The following is a 7,239-nucleotide window of genomic DNA, read 5'->3' on the forward strand; positions in this document are numbered from 1 at the left end:
TAAGATCCGTTCAATCTCCATAAACCTTTGCCGTTATTACATTTTAGATTCTGAGCGAAGCGATGAATGTATTGATTTTACAATGATCTTTTCTTTTTTTTTTGTGTCTGTCATCAGTCATCACCTTTTAGGACAGTAAAAGTGCTTGGATTTTCTTCAACATTAACTTTTCTGATAGGAAGGTGAATCTAGTTGGTACTTTGGGGGTCAAAAGTAAACATTTCCTAGTAGTTTTCAAAAGCGACGTGAAAAACAAAAGAAAAATTAAGGAAAAAAGGGAAATTTTACGCAAAATCTGTTTTCGAGGAAATCGATTTTGGTTTTTGGTGCAACTCTAAAACAAATGACCGTAGGTACATGGAATTTCACTGAATGTTTATATTAGCATTTTCTATACACCATAACATTTTCCAAATATTTTGACTTATTTTGAGCTGTTTACGGACATTATCAGTATCCATTTTTTTTAGCTTTTTTTTCTATAAATATCAATAACAAAAAAAAAAAAAAAGCTTGAAAATTTATCATGAAGTTCCTAAGTTATTGTTTCAAAGGCAGATGAAAAAAATTAAAAATCCTTAGTCACAGTTTTTATTTATAAACATTTAAAGTTCAAATCTTGACAAAATACAGAAAAATGACGAAAATTTGCAAATTATTTTGAGTTGAGAATTCATAAAAATTTTTCTTTTTAAATCTAAGATTTGAAAATGTAATGTAAGATTACTCATAAGTTTGTCTATCTTTATCAAAAAAAAAATGTCTACAAGAAACTTAAATTATATTTTTATGAACGTCTGAAATTTATATTTTTACAACATTTGATATTCACTCGATTTCTCGTGTAACGATTTTCTTATTTTGTAGTAATTAAAAAACGTATAACTGTAGACACTTGAGATTTATATCTTAAGTTTATTTTATAAATTCTTATACGACTATAGTTTATTATTGGCTCATTTTATTTTTTTTGTTCACCGAAATTATTATAGAATCGTTAATCGTCTCCAATAATTGGCGACTGCCATAGATGATATACAATATATCCATAGAACTTATATACTCAGTACCTATAGGCTATATGGTCAATTGATAAATTGTATGTTCTTTTACAGAAATCTTTGTGATCTGCAACGTATAGGTATCTATTCTGGTTTTCTATTTCAGTTGTTGTTCGCATGCCATACTTAATACTATAGAAACTAGACCAACATTAATAGACATTCTAATGCATTCTCCCGCCGATGCCCCTAGACACATTGCTGGGGAAGTTATATTTCATTGATAATTAAATTACAATATGAATTATAAGTTAGGTATTATGAAGGTAGGTACTTGTCCAAAACTCGTTTATCAGGATTTAAATAAAAAGGGAGGTCAATTAAAAATAAAAAAAAAATTGAAAGTGACTTCTGAACAGTAGGTTACAAGTGGGTACTGTTATGGATAGTGTTTATTTTGAATTCAATGATATAATATCATTGTATACGAAAAACGATTCTAAATGGAGACGATTTGTCAACCTAGGATATTGTATACTATATTACTATATTTATATAACTATATTGATATTATTAAATATTATTTATACCGTAGCCGGTTAAGTTGAATTATTATTATTTGTTTATTATCATATTTGTATACAATAACATATTTTAGACGTTTCAATTGCCCGCGAATAATATTTTTAAAATAGGTATATATATTACAAGTTACGAATTACAAATTAAGAACGATATTGCAAAAATTAATCGCCGGAAATCATTAGTTTTTAACTGAAAACGACGAGAAGTCAGAATTTGGCGGTTAGTCTTATTTTAAAGTTAAATAGCTAATTGAAATTATTAGTATTTTCATTTATACCCGGTATTATCACTACATGCACGCTGCAGCGCTCGCTCGAACAATTAAAATCAAAAGTATCCCGGGAAGTCAAGGCCTTGACTTGTCATGTAAAACCACCATGGGTGGGTGTCGGAATTATTTTTGCATCATTTTTAAAACGTTGATTTACCTAGGTTAAAAAAAAAATTGAAAAATTTGCATGGGCGCTAAAACTAGATTATTATAACACTACATTTAAAAAATATTTTAGGATTTTTAAGAAATAGTCTTCAATTGTGTCACATTTAATTATTTTATATAGTGATAATATTGGTAGGTTAAGTTTCTATTTTTAATAGATCAATATAGCCAATAGGTTGTGTACCTAAATCGATGTTAATGGGCAGTGAATTTTATAATTTTGAAAAAAACCATCCTAAGTACGTTAATTTTAATTACTGCTATTATAGCAGTAATGCTTTTAGTACTGTTGTAGGGTTTCCTGTTATAGGACAGTATCCAACTGTCCACTGGGATATCTGGGATCACAACAAACTATCCTCTCATAAGACACCATTGAAAATATCACTTCTATAGCAGTAATGACAATTTTTGGAAGATCTTTATACTACTGCTATTACAGTAATATTTGGCAGCTGTCCATCAACGTGTTAAATCACGGTAGTCGAGTTTTGGACAAGTACCTACATAGGTAACTTATAATAATATTCATATTGTAATTTAATTAGATACCAAAATAATATAACTTCTCAAACACTGTGTCCATGGGCACTGGCGGGAGAATGTATTAGAATGTTTATAAGCTGGCGGACCAGTTTGTATAGGTAGTTAAATTAGGCATGCGAACTATAACTGAAATAGAAAACCAGAATAGGTAGGTACATTGCAGATCACAAAGATTTCTGCAAAAGAACATACAATTTATCAATATACCGTATAGGTACTGAGTATAATATATAAGTTCTATGGATTTATCATAATAAATAATTTATTTTATAATATCTATGGCAATCGTCAATTGTCGAAATTCGTCGGCGACGATTAACAATTCTAATAATTTCAGAAAATACTATAGTATTATAAATATAATATTTTGTATTTTATTTCACTGAACAAAAAAATAATAAGTCATCAATATAGACGGACAGTTCGTTAAACCGCATATATTTTAATGTAAGTTTTAACACAAACCCGCAAATTTCGTTATGATTGGGTTATTTTCATAAAGTATTTGGATACTTTCAAGTTTTAGAAAATCGGAGCGAGATGAAGATAGCTGTTTCTTCGGCGATGGCGGCACTCTAGCTAGGTTTCACCGGAAGAGTCGATGTTTACGCGTAAGTTTGTTTTCATATTATTACCTACTATTTAACGTTTACTTTTTAGACTTTTAGCCACGAACAATCTGTTAACTGGGTGACGTAGAAGCATTTATAAGTTTAATCACAAAAGCGCAATGTATAAAATACGCGAGACCGCCTTCGTTTCACCACGCCAAGTTTAATACGTACCTAAGTACCTTTTTGCATATTATACTATACGCCGGGTATCATCTTATAGGTTTGCGCGAAGTATTTAAAACCATATACTGTTATTAATCTTCATATTTTATGTACATAAATACATTATACATCTCATATATTTTATTAGCATACTTACAACTTTTTTTTAGTGTAGTTTATACCCTAGATGGCTAGATATAGGTAGTAAATGTTTTGCAATTATATGTTTTACTATAATTTAATTATTATTTTTCATTATAATATAATATAACAATACACTTTAAATTAAATTAGTTGTTATCAAGACACACAGTCTTAAAACAAACTCTTTTCTGGACGTATTCAAAACAGATTATGCTTAAAAAAAAAATGAACAGTTGTCGTAGCAGTCAGTTGCTAGATCAACCCATGTTACATAAAATAGGAATTATTCTTGTTTTTTTAAATTATTTTTTTGAAAAATATATGTAACATGTGTAGCTCATACAATTAAAAATGTATAGTTAACATAAATGCAGATGTTTGTACTTCATAGATATTTTTTAATAAAATCGTGTAAATACCTAATAAACAATCAGGTACCCATTGGCCATCACTAGTAGGTATCAATTTAATTATATTACGTGTAAAATCACCGGCACAAGGTGCAGACTGCATTTTAAAAATTAAAAACATAAAATAAAATATAAAATAATGTTGTAGGTAGTAGAAGCTCGAAACGGTAGTTTATTCTAATTTATAATCCAATTAAAGTAACCGAGAATGTAACTATTAAAATCATCATTATTCAATGATTATTTAGAGATCACTTTGGGATGAATGCCAAACGTATAAATGTAAATTAAATTAAGAATAATTAAAAAACATTTTGTGAAAGGAACAAGATTACTGTTAATATTTAAGTCTTAATTATTATTAATAAATAAATACAAATAATAGATATTTAAAGAGCTTTTTACTATTAACATTCAGTGTAAATAGTTTCTGATCGACTTACCTATATGTATAAGTACCTTCTATAAAATAATTATTCATATCAAATAATCCTAACAATTTAATGCAAGGATTCTCATAAATTGATCTTACAGCAGCCTTAAAACACCAAAAATACATTTGTACATCATTTATACACTACACCTACCAAATTAAAATTTTACAATATTTTAGTTCCCTATTATGGTGTAGGTACTAACTACTAATACAGTAATACAAACAATAAATTGTTATTCAAAAACACAATTTTGTATACCTACCTATTATTATTTACTAAATACCTCCAACTAAACTAAAAATAAACATATGATTACATACTTAGTGCCTATAATATAATATTATATATGAAAATTGAATCTTTATTACGAATACTTATCGTTTACATAGACCACAAGAAAAAATAATTACCGCTCAGAATCTAAAATCTAAAATATATCCGATACATTTAAAATTAACATATTAAATCATTATTATATTAATTTCGTACTCTGCAGCAGTATTTGGAGAAAATTATAGACTCGGAATTTTACAAATCTAGTTGGTAATATAGTCGGTAGGTACTTTATACCTTTATGTAAACTCTAAAATCCAGTAATCACATTTTTATATAATGATTCACAAAATACAATATGCTTTTATAAAAATGTGCTTGTACTTATCTGATATCTACTCACCATTTTAATCAATAATTAAATTAATAAACGAAAATAATAATTTAGATAATACCTATATTATGTTATCATAATTCAAATTCAAAATTATAAACTATTTTGGTTTATTGTCATATCAAATTTCAATAAACAAATTGTTCCTTAACACGGAACTCTGATATAAAAAGTTGCATTACCTATATATTATATCCGTGGATTCATCATATTGACGTACCTAGTACAATATCCATCATTTATTTATTTATCTATGGCAAATCTCAAAGTCGTTGCAGAAGACACAGTCGATTAAAAATTCTAAAATTTCAATAAACAAAGCAGATATGAGCAAAAAACTTACTGCGTTTCGTATAATTTTATTTTTCATAAATCACAATATTTTAAGTTCTGTATTCTGGAGCGTTTCCTCATCGAGTCGCAGTTCTGCACACACGCCACGGATTATAGAGTAGATAATTAAAGTGAGTTTGTTTTCATATTCTTTTAGGGCTTAAATTTATTTTGAAGACTTAAAATAAATATTTAATGTTACTAAAAATGTGCTATCCAAGTGTTGTGGGCGCATATTTTAGTTCCGAACTAGAAATTTATAAAATACGTGAGATATAAACGTCGTCGTCGTTTTTCCAGTCCCTGGTCGTAGAATAATAATTATAATTAATAGGTGCATACTTGGAATGTATATATATATGTTTTGGTTTAATTTATATAAATATATGTTATAACTTATAACTGATAATAGTCATAAGATACAATTTTAATTTATAACTGGTAATTTTTTTTCCAAATACAACGTTATAACTTTATAAGTAAAGATCGGATTTAATTGCATTGAAAACACACAAAAATAGAATATTAAAATTGTTTAATTGCACCAAAAAATACGTAAAAATTGCATAATAAATTGCACTATAAAAATTCAAGTTATATAAAAAAATTTGATAAATGTTACTTTTTTGAATTAAAATTGATAATTAGATACATTTCTAAATTATGTTCATTAAAATTAAATCTTCTATTACTTAAAATATGTTTGTACAAAGAAAAACTACGTTCGACGTCTACACTAGTATTGGTGCATATTTAAGCATATTCAATAATGGTAAGCGTTATATCTAAATTAACATCTTTTTTACCTGACATGACTTCATAATAATAAGGTTTAATAGTTTTATACCCTTCTTTTTTTTCAATTACATACATAAATTTGTCTTTAATTTTTTTTCACGTGTGCCAGGAATATTTGTTAAAATATCTTCAATTTTTCTAAACATATTTATACTTTCAAGTAGTTCACTATTCGATGCTTCCAAGTTTGAACGATTAATGGATAACTCGGATAAGTGTAATTTTATGAATGCTAAATCACATTTCCAAATTTTCCAAATTATTTGCATAGAAAAGTGCAGCATTTAACCATGTTACCCACCTTGTAATAATATATAGGTTCGGGAGGTAAAGTTATACCCGAGGGCATTTCTTTTCTATATTTATTGATTCTCGATGGTGCTTTTAGGAAAGCTTTTTTTCCTAAAATAAACGAAATAAGTTACTTTGTATTTAGATTTTAAATATTAAATTTATTACCATTGTTAATTAATCTATTATTATGTCAGGATATAGTTCTCGAATTTTCTCTAGAATTCTATTGAATGCGTGTGCCATACATATGTAATATGAATCATTTTTGGGAAAAATATTTATAATGTTTTTGCTGATTTAATCATGTAAGTACCAGTAGCATCACTAATAATAAGTACAAAAGTAACGAAATTGTAAAAAATTGCAAAAAATTGCACTAAAAAATTAAATAGGCATAACACATAATTTATTGGTATAGTATTAAATAAATTAATGAAATAAAATAAACACACCTACTATAATTATTGGTAATAATAATAAATCCATGTATAAATTATTAAAATACAAACGAACAAACGAAAAACGATTCTGAGCAAAGACAGTAATAACTAATAAATAATATTGTGATTAACAGATTAAAGTAATTTATTTTACTATTAGGCATTAGTACCTACAACAGAAGGTTAAAATCATTTTTGCCCAAAAAAATTACATTTGAAAGTGTCTTCGTGTATATAAATAATAATAATATACTCTAAAAGTTTCATAAATCTACGAATACCTACTATTTTTAAATTACAACAAAATAACTAAAATCGTAAAATCTTTGTTTTAATAAGTTATTTCGTCCAAATTTGAACTTAGGTCTG

Source organism: Metopolophium dirhodum, chromosome 2, assembly GCF_019925205.1.
Source record: "Metopolophium dirhodum isolate CAU chromosome 2, ASM1992520v1, whole genome shotgun sequence".
In the NCBI taxonomy this organism is placed as follows: Eukaryota; Metazoa; Arthropoda; class Insecta; order Hemiptera; family Aphididae; genus Metopolophium; species Metopolophium dirhodum.